Source organism: Zingiber officinale, chromosome 5A (genome assembly GCF_018446385.1).
Source record: "Zingiber officinale cultivar Zhangliang chromosome 5A, Zo_v1.1, whole genome shotgun sequence".
NCBI lineage: Eukaryota > Viridiplantae > Streptophyta > Magnoliopsida > Zingiberales > Zingiberaceae > Zingiber > Zingiber officinale.
The window spans coordinates 100,483,198-100,494,244 of NC_055994.1; the positions used below are offsets into that span (position 1 = coordinate 100,483,198).

At 39.7% G+C, this 11,047-nt stretch overlaps 1 long non-coding RNA gene across 1 annotated transcript; it reads left to right on the forward strand.

Annotated features, from left to right (window-relative positions):
• Window positions 1-973: 973 nt before the first annotated feature.
• On the forward strand, window positions 974-1,293 carry LOC121983068. The gene is made up of 3 exons (XR_006112372.1): window positions 974-1,050; window positions 1,133-1,190; window positions 1,275-1,293. It is a non-coding gene; the product is annotated as an uncharacterized LOC121983068 (long non-coding RNA).
• The last annotated feature ends 9,754 nt before the right edge of the window (window positions 1,294-11,047 follow it).

The following is an 11,047-nucleotide window of genomic DNA, read 5'->3' on the forward strand; positions in this document are numbered from 1 at the left end:
ACAACAACGGTTTTAAGCAAAAACCGATGTCTTTGAGTATTTTACACCGGTTTTTCCAAAAACCGGTGTCTATTAGCGCAGATTTTTGCTCATAGACATCGGTTTTTTAGGCGATGTCTATGAGCACCTGTTTTTTCGTTAATAGAGATCGATTTTAACATCGGTTTTTAAAATCCGATGTCTATGATAATTTTCCCACCTATACTTAGCTAAAATTTTCAACTCTTCCCTCTAACCTAACCCTATATGCTGCCGTCCACGGGAGGCAGAGAGAGAGAGCCGTCTTCGGGTGACTCACCTTCTCTGCCTCTACCTTCTCCTCCCCTCCCATCGCCAACCCAATCTCGACCTCCTTCATTCTCCCAATTCGAAGCAGACAGAAACAGAGATCGGAGATCTGTGCTTCCGATTCACCACTCGATCCGCCAAGATGCAGATAGGTTCCGAGAAGGTGTCGTCCCTTGATCTCTTGTCGGTCGTCGTCGCCTCCCTCTCCGATGGATATGGGCTCGATTCCAGCACCGGGGATGCATTCGTGGAGAACCGGCTGCTGATCGTCGTCCTGAGCATAGTCATCGTCGTGCTTGTCGGTTGCGTGGCAATCTTCTTCGTCTGGCGATCGAGCGGAAGGAAGCCCGTCGAGCCGTCGAAGCCGCTAGTGGTGAAGACCCAGATGGATACAAAGGAGGACCAAGGGAAGAAGAAGGTCACCGTCTTCTTCGGGACGCAGTCCAGGACGGCTGAGGGGTTCGCGAAGGTTAGGGTTTTTATCCGAGTAGTTCATTTTTTGAATTTTTCTCCCATGATCTTAGATTTTCCCCCCTTCTAGGCGCTGGCTGAGGAGGCAAAAGCACGGTACCCAAATGCCATATTTAAAGTCATGGATATCGTAAGATTATCTTCCTTCTGTTTCAGATCATTGGAAATACTACTGATTAATTGACTGATCTGTAGTTAGTTTCCTCAATTATAGGACGAATATGCTACTGAGGATGATGAGTACGAGGAGAACCTGAAAAAGGAGAGCTTGGCTTTGTTCTTCTTGGCTACGTAAGTTGAAAGCCAGGAATTTTTTGTTTTTATAAACGATCAGTTTCCTCAAAGTTCGAGCTGATCCCTTTGTTTTCTTTAGGTATGGAGATGGCGAGCCTACTGATAATGCTGCCCGGTTCTACAAATGGTTTACAGAGGTTCTGGAAACATGCACATTTAGTTAATCTATTCTACCAATAATCCTTTTGCCTTGATCGATTGCTGATTATTAGTTTTTATAGGGGAAAGAAAGAGGAACCTGGTTGGAAAATCCTCAATTTGGTGTGTTTAGTTTGGGCAATCAGCAATATGAACATTTTAATAAGGTTTGGCATGATGAAATTGTCAGTATTCTTTTTGTGGGAATTGCTTGGCTAATATATTTGTGTATTGTGTCCTTGCAAAGGTTGCTATGGTGGTCGATGAACTGCTTCATGAGCAAGGTATATAGTTGATTTATTTAGTTTGTGATTTGACTAAGTCACATATGCTCCTAAAGCTGATTTTAAATCCTATCTTCAGTTGCAAGCTCAAAGTTCATGCATTTCATTTTTCTAAAGAATTTAACTCGTTTTGTAGACTAATTGTTACTTAAAAACTTGTAAAGTCAATATGGTATGAGGAGTTACTAAGAAACAGTTGAGTAGACATGTTATCTGTGAGTTTCATACATACAACTGTAATGTAGTAGTCATGTGCAAGTTTGTAGATGTGTTTAATGAATTTAAGCATCATTCGTACTTGGATATTCTTCTATATTTTTTTTCCTCTGCATAAGCGCCAAGCACATTGTCCAAGTGGGGTTGGGAGATGATGATTAGGGTATTGAGGATGACTTCTCTGCATGGTATGTACTATCAGCAAACTTTTATGCATGCCATCCAAATTTCAATGTCGGCTACTGCTATTTTTTAGTTTTCTATTTTTTTTCTCTTTTGCCCATCATTATCTCATTACTCCTGTGTGGAATATGAAATATCAACTGTACTTTCAGGAGGGAGCTTCTTTGGCCGGAGTTGGATAAGTTACTTCAGGATTAAAATGAGACAGGTGCATCTACTCCTTATATAGCTGCCATTCTTGAATATCGGGTTGTATTTGTCAAGCTTGAATGACCTTGCGTGAGTCTTTAATGACCTTGTGCAAGCTTTTGGCCTCGGATTTGAAGTCTAACAAATATGATCATGGATTTTTCTTGTGGAATGTTGAGAACTTCCCGCTTGTATACATTTCCTTAATTTATTTTGTTCTTATCGAAATAGATGGGGTTTTGATTACATGTCCAATGCCTATATTATGTCCAGATAAGGTGCTAGTTAAATGTGTCCTTGACAAATCTCTAAAGATGATTGCTTTTCTAATTTGTTAAGTACTGATTTCTGACTTACATGCCACTGAAATATTTTCTAAATCTGAAACACACACTCAGAAGAATTTTTTTGTATTATTTGTGTGCCTTTACCTTCATTAGATTCGTCTGGGAGGAAGATGTTGTTGATGAATATATAGATTCGTGCATATGTAAGTGAAACCCTTCCCATTGTTTGACAAAAGATGACATATTCTCAGACTGAAGCAACACAATGGCATATTAAAAGGTGGAGCAAAAGCATGCTTTGGTGGAAGGCCTTGGAGTCTTGCATGTATTATTCGAGGATTCAAGGATCGAAGTGAAGGTAAATGTCTTTGCTTGACTTTATCAAGTAGATAGCGTCAAGTTAAAACAGGTGTTAATGCCTCGTGTGTCAAAATCAAAATTGTTGTTATGCATCGAATAAGAGTTGCAAATCTTTTACTACTTTTTACAACTTTGTTCTGCAACTTTTGGATAATCTATTGTAGGATGCCCAAGATTGTTCAGCAAGTTTATGATTCTGATTCTGCTTAGGCTCAGTTTCAGTCTATAGCTAGTTGATTCTAATTTTGACAAAATATGACAAAATTTTTTAATGAACCCATATCAGGTGGTTATTAGTAGATAGGACAGAGAAATATATTATCAACATCAATGAACCCATATTTTTGCTAACTATTTGGTCAGCTATATGGTTCTTAGTTCTTACTCCTCAATTGAACTCTATGCAATATGCATGACTAAACCATTGGAGTCTTAATTTTGTCAAGGTCTTCACTTTGTTTAACTATATTATATATTTTATTGAATGTCATTGAATATGTATATTTTTCTCGTGTTCTGGTTATTTGAATTTACAAACTAATTGCACAGATGATAGGGAAGAGGGATGACTGGAAAAGGGAGGAGCGAACGAGAAAAGGAGAATGGGGTCGGACTTCTACCACTGAGGACTTCAGAGCCGACCACTGAACTATGCTATGGGACCTAGGGAAAGGATTGAATGTTGGATCTGGACAGGAAGTGAGGCCTACTACTCCGTGGGGTACCCATTAATGGTTAGGGATAGTATATCTATTAGATAGCTTTTGATGTAAAAAGAATGTTTGGGTATTTTATGGATATTGTTCTAAGAAGATTATTTATATAATTTGTTAATATTTGTGTATTTTATGGATATTATTGAATGAAGAATATTTGTATAATTTGTGAATATTTATGTTTTTTTTTTGTTATTGTCTGTTTTTCATGGTTCCGGAAATCAAATTTGTGAAAAAATATACATATTACATCGGTTTTCCACCGCTGTAAAACCGGTGTTATTAACTAATATTACATCGGTTTTCCACCGCTGTAAAACCGGTGTCGTTAAGTGATACTACACCGGTTTTAACCCGATGTCTAAAATGGCAGACTTTTAACATCGGCTTCATAGACATCAGTCGAAAATGAAATAGACACCGGTGGAAAACCGATGTCTATGAAGGTTTTTGTTGTAGTGAGAAAAGTCCTAGTTGAGGTTAGGCAAAGGGAAAATCCTAGAGGGCGGTAACCCTAGGCCATAGGGGGGGTAACCCTATGCAGAAAGTCTTGGTGGGTCGAGTGCTTCAGGCAAAAGTCCTAGGGGGGGTAACCCTAGGTGGAAAGTCCTAGTGTCGCGAACCAGGTGAAAGACTGGACCAGCCGGGAAGCGGAAGTCCAGCAGAAAGTCCGGAAGCATCGAGCACCGAGCAAAAGTCCAGTCGATCTGGAGGATCGTACTGGCAATAGGTAAATCTCCTGAGTGGAGTAGGTGTGGATGCGTTCCCCGTAGAGGGAACAATAGGCATCGGGTTGACCTAGGGTTTCCGGTTGGAAATCCGAAGTCAGACCCGGACAATCCGATGACTGTCAAACTTCATATTTGTAATATTATATGTGCTAACTTTTGTTTTGTAGGATATGTTTGTGTTTTGGATCTAACATGTCTTGCAGGTACGAAAGAACAAGGTTAAGCCTCGGATAAACAGTGTCTGAGGCACCTCCATGGAGTTTGGAGGCGCCTCGGGTGCAAAAGATGAGCTGGCTACGAAGCAGGCTTGGAGGCGCCTTGAAGGAATCTCAAGGCGCCTTGGACTGGTGGATGAAGGCGCCTTGGAGAGCAAAGAAGGCGACCAGTTCAACCCTTATCTCAGCGTGTGACTCGGCCAACATGGAAGCGCCTTGGATGGCTTTCAAGGCGCCTTGAACACCCTTTATAAGAGGGTCTCGACCAGCAACTCAAGACAACTTCGCACAAGCAATCATTCTGCAACCTGCTGCTAACGAGACATTCCGATAAAGCCTCAACTAGATGCTAACAACCCGGAGCTTCAGATTTAGTCTTTTGTTGTCGGTATAACTGTTATTTTTACTACTTTAAATTCTACTTAGTTTGTAATAGTTTTTACGAACTATAGTTGTTGCCCACCGAAAGCGGTCAGCGAATGCGGACCTTCGAGTAGGAGTCGAGTTAGGCTCCGAACGAAGTAACCTCTCGTGTCTACTGTGCGTTTTACTATTTTTGTTGCATTATTACTCGTGTTTTACGATTCCGAAAAGAGTGAAAGCCACGAGCGCTATTCACCCCCCCCTCTAGCGCTTCTCGATCCAACAATGAATATCTCTCCCAGGCTTGAGGTAGCTCTTCCCAAGCAAGTTGCTTAAAATTCAAGATTTGACTTCTCAAATAAGTAGTCTTCTGGGGAATACTTGCCCAAGAATCTCTGCTCTAACTCATCCCAGGTTTTGATACTTTGAGATTTCAGGGAATTATACCATCTCTTTGTAGCACCTTTTAACTAAAAGAAAAAATCAGTAGCTGTATAACATCAGATGGAACATCCTCATGTTTCAAAGTATAACAGTATCTATAGAATTCCATGAGATTTGAGTAAGGTCCTCAATCTCTAGGCCCCCAAACTGAACTTTCTGAACCATTGAGATGATGGAAGGTTTAAGAATAAAATTTCTTGCTTGAATTTCAGGGTAAACAACTGGTCCTAATCCCTTGGTAGACCTTGGGGCTCCATAATCTCCTAATGACCTGAAAACCATTTTTAGTGTGCAAAAGAAAAGAGGAACAGGAGATACAAGTTACAGTTACCAAATTCAGAAAGAATTATGAAGATGTAGTAAGGTATACAAGAAAGAATTGTGAAAATAGAATTCTAACAATTAGTTACAACTATGCAAATGAAAAGAAAAGTTATATCTAGTCTAACTCAATTGATAATTCCTAATGTTATAGCGCAGTCCCCGGCAACGGTGCCAAAAACTTGTTGACCTCCGTAAGTGTACGAAAATATCGCAAGTAATATAAAAGATTATCGTATCCACAGGGACTGGAATAAGCACTAAGAATGTCTCAAAGCGAATTAGCTAGACAACAAATCAATGGATTGACAAAGTCTAAGTGTAACTATGAAAAGTAACAAAGAAATAAAAGAATAGGAAACAAGGAATAGGGCAATGATAAGGGATGTTCTAGGAGTTTTGGTTTCTTTGTAAGGTTCTTCAATGTAAATGATCTACCTAATCTTATTTCTCAATTGCCCACCATTTGTAAAAGGTTGCCAGTTCTCTCTTGGAATAGACAACCGACCTAGGACTGAAATCTATATCTAAATACGATCAATTAGATATGAACCTATGTTGTCCTTACATGGGCATGTTTCTGTCACGAAGATCCCTCAGAAAATCAACATAGAAATGATTACCTCTCAACCCATAAGATATAAAGATTAATGCATAAATCTATCCTACCCTCTTGAATTATCCTATTTCCCCCCTAAAGCTCATCCCTCAAACGTCCTTACACGGGCTTGCACCTTTCGCGTGCTTCCCTCGAAAAATCGAGTAAGAGATAATCTCTACAAGATCCACAAGACATTCAAACAATCAATCAAGAATGTGAATTAGGTCCAAATCACAAACAGGGCAAAATCATAGAAATAGGGAATTGGCAAATCCACAAGGGTTTACATCAAGAAATTCTTACAAATACTTCCTTCATCCTAGAACAAAGAGATCTACTCCATGAATCGTAGAGAAAAACTCGAAGAAATACAAATCACAAGCATTCTTGATCCCCCCAATACAAGAAGAGGAAAGAAGAAAACTTATCTACAAAGAAGACGGTCTTCGGATCCAATCCACACTTCCAGAGTTGAATCGGTGAAGATCTGCCCTTAGATCACCTAGAAATCCACCCAAGAATGGAAGGAATCGCCCAAATCTTCCTTTCTCCCAAAGGGGAGAAGATCCCCTTTCAAATCAAGGAGGAAGGCTTATATAGAGGTGAGGTTTGGGCGCCACATAACCCTGAGGCACGACCGTGTGAGGTTCACACGACCTGCCTCACTCCCCTCTCTGCACAACTCACACGGCCGTGTGTGAGACACGGCCATGGCACACCCTACATCTGCTACCTTCACATGGCCATGTAGATCTACACAGCCTGGGCAGTCTCTGGCACTGGAGATCTCGCACGGTCATGTAGTGTACACGGCCAGACCCTTCATGGTCTCTGGAAACCTCACACGACCGTGTAGATCTACACAGCCATGTAAGTCTTCAACACTAGAATGCTAGTATGACCGTGTACTGCACACGGCCTACTCGGCTGCTCCTGCTGGCTTCATATCTTGTCACGGTCGTGTGAGGTTCACACGGCCGTGGCAACTTCCTTCTTTGTTTCAGCCACATGGCCAAAAATCTCCACACGGCCAGGGCAGCCCCCCATGGCAGGGCCGTGTGAGGTTCAGGAATGATGCATTCCTCCTTTGCTCTGCTTGCAGATTTGGCCTTGAACATGAAATCTTCACCAAATTCGACTCCTGTATACAAAAAATGTACAAAAGCAGATCTCCAAACAAAAAGAATAAATATGCTAAAAGGAAAGTTGGAAGTACGAAAATACTTAGACAAATCATGTACAAAGTATGTGAATGTGCGTCAAAACATACTAACAAGTGTATACAATCTACGCACATCAGTAGACCTAAGGAAAACCTAGGTAATAATCTCAAGAAGAAAAAACATATGCTTAGGAAGGTGGGTAGGTCTAGGAATTCCAAGGAGGACAACAAGAATCTAGAATTAGGAATCTAGAAAAGGAGAATCAAGCTTTGAAGGCAAAGCTTGATAGTTTGAAAAAACAAATCCTAGATAGATTCACTATTGGATCTAATGAACTTGATAAGATTTTGGGTAGTCAAAGAACCAAAAATGATAGATCGGGGCTAAGGCTAAGGGAGAGTCTTATGCTAGGGTTGCATATGACTATAGCAAGGAGTGGTCAAGAAATGGAAAGGGAAGGTCATTTAAGGATAGGGAGAAATTAACCAATTGGACAAGGTGTCTAAGGTTAATAAGGTCAAGTTTGTAGTTCAAGTGTCACTCGATGTACACCAATGTGGCCTAGCCATAGTGGATGAGTCACATAGGAAGGTGGCTAATGTTAATAGCTCTAGGGGAGCTCAAAGAGTCAATTTGGGACCTATAACTAATGGATCTCAAGTGGGCATTTCTTGGAATTCTAGATGGGTCATGAAATGTGCCAAGTGGTTTGGAGATAGACTTGAGTCTCAAACCTAGGGAATTGGCACATATGAGATGTGTTTTATGCATGCAAATATGACTTTAGATTCATATTGCATGAAAATTTATTTTGGATGTATAGATGTTATATAAACTAATGATAGGGATACATTATGATTTAGTATGGCCAGATACATCAAAAGAAGTCAAAATTAGGACTTTAGGTCAAGGTTCAATTGAACCATTTAGATAGTTTTAGATTTTATGTTAATCTTGGGATCTGTGATGAATATATTTTTAAATATATTTTTTCCAAGTAGAGAAGGGTAAAATAAACCTCTCAATAAAATTTTGAGAATTTTTGGAGGCCTGTGAAATTTCTGGTGCATTTCTAAAGTTGAGTTAGAAATACAGTTTTTGGCTAAAAATAGTTGCCAGTCGACTGATAACAGTGTTCATTGAGCACAGAATGGTTCTATGAGATTATTTTGATGAGGGTAGTTGGCTGGGGACTATGGCAGTCAACTGCTATAGTATAATATTAGTTTTCAGCCATAGAAAAAGACCAAATGGGTATATATATATATATATATATATATATATATATATATATATATATATATATATATAATCTTATAAGAGATTAATACATGATGATTATGGTCATTAGAAGTTTAAGAGCCCAATAATTGGGATATTGTTGGAGCCTTTCTGATGTATGGTAAAGGGAGAGAAGTTTAGGTTTAAGTAGGAAACCTAAATACCTTTACGTGAAATCCTAACTCAAGGGGGAGCTCAGGTGAAGGGGGAGTCTAAGTTTGGGTTCTATTGCTTATGCATGAGTGATTGCATATTTTGTTTGCATGTTTATTGTATTATATGTTTCCCTAACTTAAATGTGTTGTCATATATAAAAAAGGAGAAGATTGTTGGAGCAATCAGTGTGACCATAGATTTTGATGTTTGGGCAAAAGTTTAATTTAGGTTTATTGTTATATTTGATATGCATTTGTGAGTATGCAGGATACAGGTACAACAAGGAAAGTTCAAGTGGGATCATGGCAAAGGCAAAGTCCAAGGGAGAATCTTGGAGGTGTAAGTCTAAGTGTGTAGTTTTGGCAACGTAAATCCAAGTGTGACTTAGCAAGGTTGAAGTCCAAGAGCAAGGAGCTCTTGGCAATGGAATATTCGACAACAAAGGACAAGGCCGAAGGAAGCTCTTAAAGGCAAAGCGTGAAGGATGAGGAAGTATCTGAGGGATGCAAGGCTGATGGAGGAGGTTAGAAGGCAAGATCAAGGTTGTGTGGACGAGGAAGAGTGCATGAGAGATTGTACTCATGGTAAAATCCTAGGTTTAGGGTTTTATTAGTCGACTAGCAACTGGACCAGTCGACTGGGGCAGGGCACATAATGTTTCTGTGCTCGATGGCTATGAAAACTAGTCTACTGATATTATAGCCAGTTGATTGACATTGTAGCCAGTTGATAGATATTGTAGCCAGCTAACTAGTACTATTGTCAGTCAACTAGTACACTGTAGCAGTCGTCTAGTAAAGAGTCGTTGGCAGAATCGCGGATTCTGTAGAGTGCAGTTGGCCAACACCAGTCGACTGATGCAAGGACCTGTCAACTGGTAACAGTAAAATTAGCTTGCTGATTTCCCCATCTCTATATAATGGAGCTTGGGATGGCTGACCTTGGTGACAACAATAAACTTAATTAAAGCCTATTAGAGTTTCCAAAGTTCTCTTGGTGATCAAGAGTGTGTTCAAATGTTTATTAGAAGGTTTCTTCATCGATAAGGAGCTTGAGCTAGCCGGAGCTTTCCAGAGAATTATCCATTGATGGATTGGGATCATTCACATTATGGGCAGTCGTGGAGTAGGTGCTCTAATCTCCGAACCACGTAAATGAACGTGTTGGTTTATTCTTCTTGTTTTTATTTTCTATAAGTTAGCTTTATATTTACTTGTTTGTATTTTCGCTGCGCTAACAAGTGTAGGATGTAGTCAAAGTGAGTAATCGGCTATTCATTCGGTCTAGCCAAGCGTCAAAGGTCCCAACACTTCCCTCAAACATCTGGTCACTATTGACTTATTCAGACCTTCTAAGACTTTTTCACTACCTAGGGTTCATTCCCCTAGATTTTCTGTTATGGATCCAGTCACCCCTAACCTGCTTGAATTTATCACCACCTAAGATTCACTCCCTAAGATTTCTGCCAAGTATCTGATCACCTTTGACCTACTTGGACTTTTCACCATCTAGGATTCACTCTCCTAGGATTTCCGTCAAGCGTCCGGTTATCCTCGACTTGCTTGGACTTTTCACCACCTAGGGTTCACTTCCCTTGGATTTTCGCTAAGTATTTGCATCCTTGACTTACTTGGACTTTTCACTTAGAGTTCACTTTTCTGGGAGCCCCCACCTCCTTTATTTAAAGTCACTATTTCACACACATGGCTCAATCTGAGCTATGACTCTGGTATCACTTCTTATGATAAAAAAAAATTTACATATCTCTATATAGTATTCATTTCAATTCTCATAAATTTATTTTTGAGGTCTACTTAAAAAACTTTACACTAATAAAGATACGTGTAGGATCGAAAACACACTAGAGGAGGGTGTGAATAGTGTTCATCGCCTTTTCAATTATAACGAGTTAAAACAAATGCAATGGAAAAGATAAAGGAGAAAGAACAAAGAACAAGTGCTAACATAAGTATTTTACTTGGTTCAGAGCTTTCGGTGACTCTTACTCTAAGGTCCATACTTGTTGAGTGCTTTCGTTGGGTAATCACTATCAGTTCAAAAATAAGGTTACAAAATTTGAGTACATAAAATGTAAAATAAATGTTACTGACAAGAGAGAAGTAGAAATACAATTGCTTGATCATCAATTGTCGGAGCAACCTTCCTATGCCTTCAGAGTCTTATCAAAGTAGTACACAAGTATGAAAGTCAAAGCATGTCATCTGAAGAAGGCTTTGGTCGAAGTCCTTTTTATAGGCTCTTTTCGATTGCCTAGACCACCCCCGAGCGCCTGGAATGCTGACGACATGGCTACACCTCGGCGAAACTCAATCTCTGAAATTTCAT